Source organism: Pan paniscus, chromosome 5, assembly GCF_029289425.2.
Source record: "Pan paniscus chromosome 5, NHGRI_mPanPan1-v2.0_pri, whole genome shotgun sequence".
In the NCBI taxonomy this organism is placed as follows: domain Eukaryota; kingdom Metazoa; phylum Chordata; class Mammalia; order Primates; family Hominidae; genus Pan; species Pan paniscus.
Genome location: NC_073254.2, coordinates 18,408,198 through 18,419,319, shown reverse-complemented (window position 1 = coordinate 18,419,319; position 11,122 = coordinate 18,408,198).

Here is an 11,122-nt window from a genome sequence, read left to right as displayed (position 1 = left end):
GTGAAAAATGACACCAAAGAAAATTTTTGCAAGTGAAAAGTGACACCAAAGAAAAATTTTGCAATATACATGAGTCATAAGGTTGCTGTCACTGATTTATAAAGAACACACATATATCGAAAAGCAAAATATTAACACTTACATAGAAAAATGGTAAAATACCCTGGGACAGAGATCAGCTCTCCACCAAAACCTGCCTCCCTTTCTCTGCAGTCCTGGCCTTATGCTGGGTCAGCCTGCCCAGGACACTATGTTTTCTGTGTCTCTTGGAGTCTGGTGTGAGTTTGAGGTTCAGCTCTCTCCAGTGGATTGTGACAAAAGTGGGGTGCACGAATTTTATATCTGGCCCCAAACCCTGGTAAGCAGGTTATAAAACAGTTAAATTCCATTTCCAAAACTTAGTATACAGTGCTGTCAGCACTTTACTGATACGAGCTCATTCCATCCCAACAACAACTCCGTGAAGTGGGAGAGGATCTCCCCACTTTAGAGATGAGAAAGCTGAGGCTAGAGACAAAGTTCACTCTGTGGCATGTGGTCTATTTCTGCATAGAAACGACCTGAAATGTGATACACACTAAAACATTACAGTGCTTATTTCTGAATGTTCTGACTACAAATACTGTGGTACATATGTTTTCTTAACAAATGTACAATCTGTAATTATACATGTGAAATTTTTAAATAGTAAAAAAAAATTAAATGACAGCAAAATAATTAGAGTTTTATGGACACTAGATTGCACAATTTAAGACAGTCGGCCAGGGCCGGGCACAGTGGCTCACGTCTGTAATCTCAGCACTTTGGGAGGCCGAGGCAGGTGGATCACCTGAGGTCATGAGTTCCAGACCAGCCTGGCCAACATGGTGAAACCCTCTCTCTACTAAAAATGCAAAAATTAGTAGGGCGTGGTGGCGAGCGCCTGTAATCCCAGCAACTTGGGAGGCTGAAGCAGGAGGATTGCTTGAACCCAGGAGATGAGTGTTGCAGTGAGCCGAGGTTGCAGCACTGCACTCCAATAACTTTAAGAGGAGTAGATTATATGTAAACCATCCCCATCTCCCTACTTTTTTTGGTAATTCTAAACACAGAAAACACAATTTTGTCTGCCAAAATTGTAACCCAAGTGTATTAGTCCATTCTCACACTGCCGTGACGAAATACCGAGACCAGATAATTTATAAAGAAAAGAGGTTTAGTTGACTCACAGTTCTGCATTGCTAGAGAGACCTCAGGAAACCGACAGTCATGGCAGAAGGCAAAGGAGAAGCATGTACCTTCCTCACCGGACGGCAGGACAGAGTGAGTGCAAGCGGGGAAAGGCCAGACGCTTCCGAGCCCGTCAGATCTCGTGAGAGCTCACTCACCACCACGAGAACAACATGGGGGAAACCGCCCCCATGATTCAATCACCTCCACCTGGTCCCGCCCTTGACCCTTGAGGATTATGGGGATTATAATTTGAGGTGAGATTTGGGTGAGGACACAGAGCCAAACTGTATCCCCAAGTCTGAAAGCTTTGAAAGGAGGACAGAAGGGCTGACAATCACTGGGAGGTCACAATCCACCCTGACCCTTCTGTCTGTCTAAGTGATATGGAACTCTGCCCCGTTTTAAACCATCCTGCCTCCCAAAGGCTCCCACAGTGTCTTAGACACGCAACAGAAGGTGCTCCGAACTGGATATCCCTTGGCATGACGAAGTCAACAGCACCGCTGCCGGTTACAGGGTGACTGTGGTGAACGAACAGTGCCACTGTCACGGGAAAACACTGGGCACCGCTCTGTATGATGGAACGTGACCCTCTGACTCACATCCACCTGTGATGGGGAGGCCTACCTACCTGGGCTGCCCATGCCGGCCGCTGAGCTCGTGACAGATGCACCTATACTAACAAGTTCTAAATCAGCAAACTTTTTCTGTAAAGTGCCAGAGAGTGAATATTTTAGGCTTTCAGGCCATACAGTCTCTGTTGCATCCCTGCCTCGTAGTGTGAGTGTGGTATGGCTGTGTCTCAATAAAACTCTTTTTTTTTTTTTTTGAGGCAGAGTCTCGCTCTGTCACCTAGGCTGGAGTGCAGTGGTGTGATCTCGGCTCACTACAACCTCCGCCTTCCAGGTTCAAGCAATTCTCCTGCCTCAGACCCCCGAGTAGCTGGGATTACAGGCATGTGCCACCATGCCCGGCCAAATTTTTGTATTTTTATTAGAAATGGAGTTTCACCGTGTTTGCCAGGATGGTTTTGATCTCCTGAACCTTGTGATCCGCCTGCCTTGGCCTCCCAAAGTGCTGGGATTACAGGCATGAGCCACTGTGTCCGGCCAATAAACTCTTTTTACAGCCGGGCACAGTGGCTTATGCCTGTAATCCCAGCACTTTGTGAGGCAGAGGCAGGCGGATCACCTGAGGTCAGGAGTTCGAGACCAGCCTGACCAACATGGTGAAACCCCATCTCTACTAAAAATATCTTTAAAAGTATCCAGGCATGGTGGCACATGCCTGTAATCCCAGCTATTCCGGAGGCTGAGGCAGGAGAATCGCTTGAACCCGGGAGGTTCAAAACAAAAAAACAAAACAAACAAAAACAAAAACTCTTTTTACAAAGACTGGCCCGACAATTCATCCACCTAACCAAAAACCACTTGCACCCCAAAGGCTATTGAAATTTTAAAAACTGGCCAACCCGCCATGGTTTGCCACACTGTGATACACTTGTGCCCTTGCCCTCCAAGGGTGGCACCTGGATCAGCAGCACCAGCCTCTCCTGAGAGCGAGTCAGAAACGCGGAAATCACACCCCTCCCCAGACCTACTGAGTCAAGATGTGCGTTTGAAGAAGATCCCTGGTGATTGGTGTGCACATTACAGTGTGAGAAGTCCCGGCAGAGAGCAGATGCTCAAGCCCAGCCGCTCCTTGGTATCTCCTGGGGAGGTTTAAAAACATACTGATGCCCTGAGATTCTGATTTGGTACTGGGTAGAGTCCAGGCATGGGGATTCTGGAAAGCTTCCAGGATTGTCATATGTGGTCAGAAGTGAGACTAAATAGAGATGGTCACCTGAACACACCCAGTGGTGACTCAATGATGAAAACACTGCCTCTCAGAAAGATGGATAAAACACTCAGCAGCCCTGGCTTGGCTGTCGAGATGCCCATTTGTTTCTACCTTGCCAGGGTGCCGACCTGCACCCAGCCCCAGGGAGGGGCCCCCTGCCCACTCGTGGTCTCCTGAGCGGGTTCTTGTGTGGCTTTCACAACCAGTCCACGGAGGACAGAGAGTCCTGGGAGCCAGGCCCAGCCACGTGCAGAGCAAGAAGCCAGGTGCTGTGATTTAGCTCCTGGAGACCATGGAAATACTTAGATGTCATTGATCCAGAAAGAATGGATGACTGTGAAGTCAGGACAGATCATGTGATCAGAAAGCTTAACCCTGAATTTCATCACAGAACATATTTATAAAAAGAACAAACACGAAGCTGCTGGACGCCAGATGGAGTTCTTTAGAAATTTCCTGGGAGGAGGGCAGGGGTGGGCAGTCATCACAGCACATGCTGCCGCGGATCTGTTGGGGGGGACCACCAAAGGCGAGGCATCCGTGAGAGCTAAAGATGCATTAGGAAACAGGATGCCACTTGTGCAGACTCTGGCTGTGGCACCGTGAACTGAGGACGGCAACGCACCTTGGTAGTGGTGTGCAAACCTGCTCCCAGGAAGCCTGAGGGTGAACTCCTGGGCAGCCTAGAGAGGTTGGAATCAGGAATCCCTGCTCCTTCTCTCCAACCCAAAATCTGCACCCCCCTCCCGAAAAACTACTGTGCAAGGGTGCAAAGGAAACGCATGCTCCCCCCATTCGCCTTGCGATCACAGCAGCTCCCTTTGTTGCCCCAGCTCCTTCCACACTGGCAGACGGTCTGACCTCTCAGGTCTTCGTCGGCCCAGACACACCTGTGGGCCCTGAAATCAGATGACTAAGCCTCTAACTAAGCTCGCTTAACCATCAGGTCCCATCCACAGATTCGACTTGTGTTTATTTTGGGGAGTCAGCTATGTTCTTTCACAGATTTTTGGGTGCAGATTTTGGGGTTAAATATTCACACTGTGAATATTTAAAATTTCTGGCCACAGCATCATAATTAGCCCAAAGTGAGGGCTCAGATGTTCATACCTTGGGAGACATCTGGCTTATTATTCCCCAAGTCTGGGGAAGAGGGTGACTTGGAGACTTTGGACAGGAAGTTAGTGTCCGTCCTCTGAAATTGTTTGGCATGGGAAACCGCATCAGAACAAAAAGAGAGGCGATCCTACATTGTATTGTCCAGGGAGGGCTGGCAGGCATACCCTGGGCAGCTCTGGGCAAACCAGACATGTGGTCACTCTACCACACCCTACCATCACGCCACGTCGCCATGTCCTTTGGTAGAATGTTGAGATTCGTTGTGCCTTGTTTGGTCGGGACGAAGTGCATTCGGCATCCATGCAACCTTCACAGCACGTACATTTCTCTAACAGGCCACCGCAGCCTTATTTGATCACATCCGTTGTCTATACAGAAATTACTCCATTTTTCTTCTACATCTTCCTTCTATATAGTTTTGTCTATAAAAAGCTAATGGTAGTGTCAGGCCACTGTCCTTTGCAGGGATGAGGAAGCTCTTCTCACACACAGCTCAGAAAATGATGTACGGCAAAGACCCACGTTGGAGGCCTCTCAGTGTACATTTGTGCTGATGCAAGCTGCCCTTGGGAGCCATTTCGATGGGTAAAAATGCTCGTTTCTAGTGTTTCCAAGATACCATGAACCAGATTGCCTCATGTGGTGAAAAGGGCGGAGTAAATGTCCCCAAATGAACGGTTTTTAAATAATTCTGTAGGGAGATTTGCTGTAGGGAGACTGAATAGCCCAGCTCTTGGGACAAACTGGAGATATGAACCATTTGCAGGCAGGCAAATGTTTACTAGGTTTAAAGAGCAGGAGGTGCAGCTAAACAGCTAGAGAAACACTTGTGTGATATTGCCACTGTGGGGATGCTTCCCTAAAGGAATGATATCTGGGATCATTGATAAAACTGGGAAATTAAAGAGTAAGTTTCATCCATTTATTTGCTATATGGCCTTGATGACAATGCCTCACTTTCCTCATCTGTAGAGTTTGAGTAATAGTAGTATACCCACCCCTGAGGGGTACAATCGGATCATGCACACAGGACTTTCTTGGCACCGGTGCAGGGCACAGGGCACATTGGAAGGGCTTGGTAAATACCAGCTGTTAATAGTGTATCATTTAATGACTTCCTCATGATCGGTCCCTCCAAATGTGTGACAGTGACACCTGCTTCATCCCTTCCCTGGAGATGCTGTCTGTCTCCAATCACTGAGCCCCTGCGTGTCCGGGAGGTTGGAGAATCCACAGAAATCCTATCCAAGGGGCCTCTTCATTGCTGTGGCTCTGATTGTGCTGCCTTGGGGCCTGAGGCCTCTCCTAAGTCACAGACCTGCATCCAGCTCCCTGTGTCGGCCTTCACCCCAGTGTCCCCAGAGAATTCAACATCCGCATATGCCACACTGGCATCATCATTTTTTCTCCCCAGTCTCTGCTCATTCCTGTGGTCTCTGTCCTCACACCTGCTCATTCCTGTGGTCTCTGTCCTCACACCTGCTCATTCCTGTGGTCTCTGTCAGAGAATGGCGCCCTGGCTTCCCACCACCCTGGCAGGAAAGCTGCATACAAATTGCTTCTACTCACTCTCCCTTTCTCTCTCCCTTGCTTTTCTCATCAGCAGGTCACTGGGTTGCCAGGGGTTCTGCTTCCTCCCACCTGCCTCTTCTAGACTCCCCACCCAGAGCCTTTTAACACTGACTGCCAGTCCAGTGCTGGTATAAGAAACTGGGACTCTGCACACTCTGTGGTCCATGACTCCTGCAGGGTGGGGCTGATGTCACCTTCACAGGACTTCCACCCAAGGCTGCAGCCTTGAGAGGCTTCCTCCTTCCCCGGCCTGCTCCCCACTCTCTCACAGGTAGGTCTCCCCAAGATTAATTCCTTGATAAAGCTCTTGCATGTGAATATATGTCTCAGGGTCTACTTCTGGTGCACCCGACCTCAGGCACCTCACACTCTGAGTAGGCAAGTCTACACGCCATCGGGTCAGTACTCTCTGTTCTATCTCCACTCCATGAGATCCGCCCCTCTGAAATGTTCTTCCTTGCTTTTCTCGCTGCTGGGCCTACCGATACTCAAGGCCCCTTCCAATGGTGCACCCCAGGAAACCTCTCCCGGTTGGCTCACCCTCCCTCTGACTTCAGCTGAGTGCAACTGGGCTGTGTGCTGTCCCTGACCTGAGGCCCTGGGCATATGGTCCGCACTCAGCACCAGCCCTGCCGTGTCAGGGAGGGAAGGCATGGGTATCCCTCCACCCTACTTGTGTACATAGGTAAGACCATGCTCAATTTACTTTACATCTTCTCTTTGTCAAGCTCCTGGATCATTCCAGTTGCTCAGCAAACCTCTTTTTTCAGCCCTGGTAAGAGTCAGGGCTGAAATTTCCCATGTCCCACCCAGTAAGGCCATGGAGACAGTGAAAACATTGGGGTGCGTTCACGCGGGTTGGTACTGTACCCTGGCCACCCGGCCTCTCCCCAGCCCCCCAGATCTCTCCATGAGCCCACATTTAAAGGGTGACCTTGTCACAGCAGAGAGCTTGGGTACCTGCCCCAGCATCTCAGCAAATGGCCAGTCCAATCCTTCTGTGCACATGCCTGGCATGTTGTTAAATATTTTGTGGCATAAGTTCTATTTGTGTTGATAGTTTCAGGTAAGAACAAACAGAAGTAGCCAGCGTCATTACCGCGGAGATCCCCAGGGCCAGCGCACAGCGACCTGTGCCTCTTGGTCCTTTCCTCACCAAATCAGCCCTGGCGCCCTGGCAGATGAGATTCAGATGCTCAGCACCCCCGCAGCAACAGTGAGGCAGCTCTGGCAATAAGCAAAAATGGTGGGCGGCAGCCTCCTGGAGCGCGCCGGGTCCGTGACAGTAGAGAAAGAAAGCTTTCTACCTAACACCTCCTCTCCTCCAGGACAGTTCGAACAAGTGTGGTCTGGACCCAGAGCATTGGAAGGAGTCTGCTGCCAGCCAAAGGGCAAGCTGTTGCCCCTACCGAGCAGCCCTGCAGAGAGGCTGGAACATCACATGCAGCATTTTTCCAGGTCACGCCAAAGTTGAGATCTTTTTCCAATCAGGGCACAAAGGATTCCTACTTAGTGCTTTAAGAAGGAAATCATCGCTGTTTACCTTCAAATGCAGACACCCTGAGTAATTTCAGGCTGGTTTGGACATGCAGGATTTGAAGCAGAGCACAGCAAAACGGTTGATAGAATTAATCAGGATGTGAATCAGTGCAATTTGTTAGATACTGCAACAATGCCTTTCATGCTAATTTTTAAATGGCAGAGGCCATCAGGGGCTGGCGGGGACCAGTGTTCAGTGTCCTGTTGCTAGGAAGAGAGGGATAACATCATAGTCTGCAGTCCTGGGCAGATGCATTTTGGGGCCTTATATTGGTTGTGCAAATCTCAGCAGGTTTGGCAGGACAGGACTGCTGCTGTCGTCCCCAGCTGTGGAAAGTTAAAGAGATCAAGTAGCCTGGGTGCGGTGGTTCACACCTGTAATCTCAGCACTTTGGGAGGCTGAGGCGGGTGGATCACCTGAGGTCAAGAGTTTGAGACCAGCCTGACCAATATGGTGAAACCCTGTATCTACTAAAAATACAAAAATTAGCCAGGCATGATGGTGCACACCTGTAATCCCAGCTACTCAGGAGGCTGAGGCAGGAGAATCGCTCGAACCCAGGAGGTGGAGGATGCAGTGAGCCAAGATTGTGCCACAGCACTCCAGCCTGGGCAACAAGAGCAAAACTCCATCAAAAAAAAAAAAAGATAAATTATTCTTGGCTGAATAAAGAATAAAACTCTACACACACACACACACACACACACACTTTATGAGAGGCACATGCTCTGAAATTGTGTAAAAATAGTATTAATAAATTGATGTGAATGTGGCTTCAAAAGTAGATGAGTTCAGTTATGAGTTGGAATTTTCTTCCTGTTGGCTGAAGTGGGTTAACTTAAACAAACACCGCTCTTGCAGTAAAGAAAGATCTACATTTCCATCACAGGTAGGCAGCCTTGGATGAGATGAACAAACGCTTCGCACATGTCAAGTCTATCAGCATTTAGTCATACATGTAGTTACACATCCTGCTGATTTCATCTCATTTTGTTTTCCTGGAAGGGACCTCGAGCTGCTGCATGAAAATTACATGTTAGTGGTGGGAAAAAGAAAACAACAACACAAAAGTGGCTTTTCTTGACTAGCTGTCAGTAGTGGGAGGGGTGCTGCGCAGTCGGAAACCATTTCTCCCGTGGCTGGCAGTTGCCACTTACGGATCTACTTATTTGGAGGAGAAAAGAGCTGACACAAAAGGCTCTCTCTGAAATTCTGTGCGTAGAACAAAGCGGCACACGGCGAGATGTAGAATTCCATTAGAGGATGGGCGAGATGTAGAATTCCATTAGAGGATGGCCCCAGCACTCGCTGTCCTTCACAACGACCACCCCGCAGGCGCATGAATAGAAGCCTCAGCCACCCACAGCCTCAGTGCCCGGCAGCGTGTCTCCAGGAAGGAAAGGCCCGGGCACAATGCATTTCTCTCAGGTTTGGCTCAGCTTCCCCGGGGATTTGCACCATCACAGAGAAACCTATCTCCTCCAGGGACCCACAGTTGGGGAGGCCACTCCATGCTGTCACTCCTTCCTGTCCCTCTGAAACGTTTCTTCCTCCCACTCATTTCTCCTAGATGATATTTTAACTAGTATTTTCTTGATATTTTAAATAAACAATTAAATAAAGTCTTGAGTTTCAAGTTCCCCTGAGCAAAAATATTCAGTGCCTCAAACTCAGCAGAGGCAAAAAAACAAACTCACCTATGTCTCCGGCATCCCCTCCTGCACTCCCTACTTGGGTCAGAGGTGTCAGCATAGTGGCGAGTCAATCTCACAGCCCCTGCCTGTGGGCTTCTCCCAGGTCCCTGCATCTTCCTGTTCCCTATCCTGGCCCCTCTCCTCTGTTTCCACTGCCATGCCCTGGGTACACAGCCTCTGCCCGCTCTCCTGCCCCAGCCAGAGACTGCCCCCTGCGGTGCCTCCTCCACACCACCACCAGGTGTCCACCAGGACAGGTCTGACCCTGCCACCCCCACCCGCCCCAACAGAGGGTGGGTGTGCACACACACATTCAACACACACACAACATACACACCCAACACACACACACAATTCACACAGAATACACCCAACACACACCATACCCAGCAAGACACACACCAACACACAACACACACACAACACAGCCACAGCACACACCCACAACACACACACGCAACACACAACTCACACACAGTACACCCAACAAACACACTCCATACCCAACACATATTCCAACACACAACACATGCACACAACATAGCCAACACACACAAACCCAATCAATACATCACACAATACACACCAGCCACGACACACACACCCAACACACACACAACTCACACACAACGCATACCCAATACACACACAACACACACATAACACATCCAACACACACAACACATACCCAACACACATACGCAACAAACATAGCCAACACACACAACACACACATCCAACACACACTCAACACACATCACACAACACAGCCAATACAAACAACACACATTACACAATACATACCCAACACACACCCAACACACATTCACAATGCACACCTAACACACACCCAACACACATACCCAACACACACAATGCACACCCAACACACACACCACACACATACCCAACACATATACACACAACACATACGGAACATACATCCAATACACAACAAATGCACCACCTACACACATACCTCACACCCCAACATGCACACCCCAATACACACACACCACACACCAACAGGACATCACACACAAAACACACACGTACCCAACACACACAATACACCCAACACACACCTGCAACATACACACCCCCAATACACACACAACACACATTTCCCACTATACGCAAGACACAATACACTCAACAAACACAGCACATATACACAGCACACACATAACACATACATTCCCAACACACACAATACCCACAATACACCCAACAAACACACACCATACCCAATAACACACAACACACACACACAACACACATGACATATAAGAGACACATACAATACACCCAACATATTCAACACACACACAACCAACACACAGACAACACACACATACATACACACACACACACACACACATGCTCCTGTTGGCCCCTCATGATGTTCAGAATAACACCTCTAAGCCATCCCAGCCTGATGTACAAAGCCCGCCACAGCCCAACCCTCTCCAAAGATGACACATTTAGGGACTATTTGAAATAAACTATCACTTGCAGTCAAAAGACGTTTTCAGTGGAATATTTTGTGATTGTGTTTATCTGTTCTGTAGGCAACAACAAAACATATACACACACATACACACGCATACACATATATACACACATATACACACACATACATATATACAAACACACATACATATATGCATATACACACATACAGATATACATGCACATACGTATACACACATACACACACAAACACACACATACACATATGCACACACATATGAAGTATAACACATCTGTGTAGGGAGAGAAGGGGAAATTGTTCAAAGGCGGGCTCTGTCCTTATAACTATGGAGTGGAGGAAGCGGTGAGGTTCCCATAGACACTGATGTAGTAGATATACTAGCTCAGTCACCATCTTGGTTATAACTCATCACAGCAGCTGTAATCCCTGATTTATCTATCTGTGACTGAAGGAAAATTCTTCCAGGGCAGGGGTCACGGCTTCATCTGCGTGTACTGGCTGGTCAGCACAGGGTGTGAGCTGGGCTTGAAACCCCTATAATCTGTATGGAACCAGGATCTGAGAGCTCTCCTGTCCTGGGGAATGGAATGGGGAGTGGTGAGGGGTTGTGGTCCTTAGTAATTTGGGTGTGGACCTCCATACACCTGC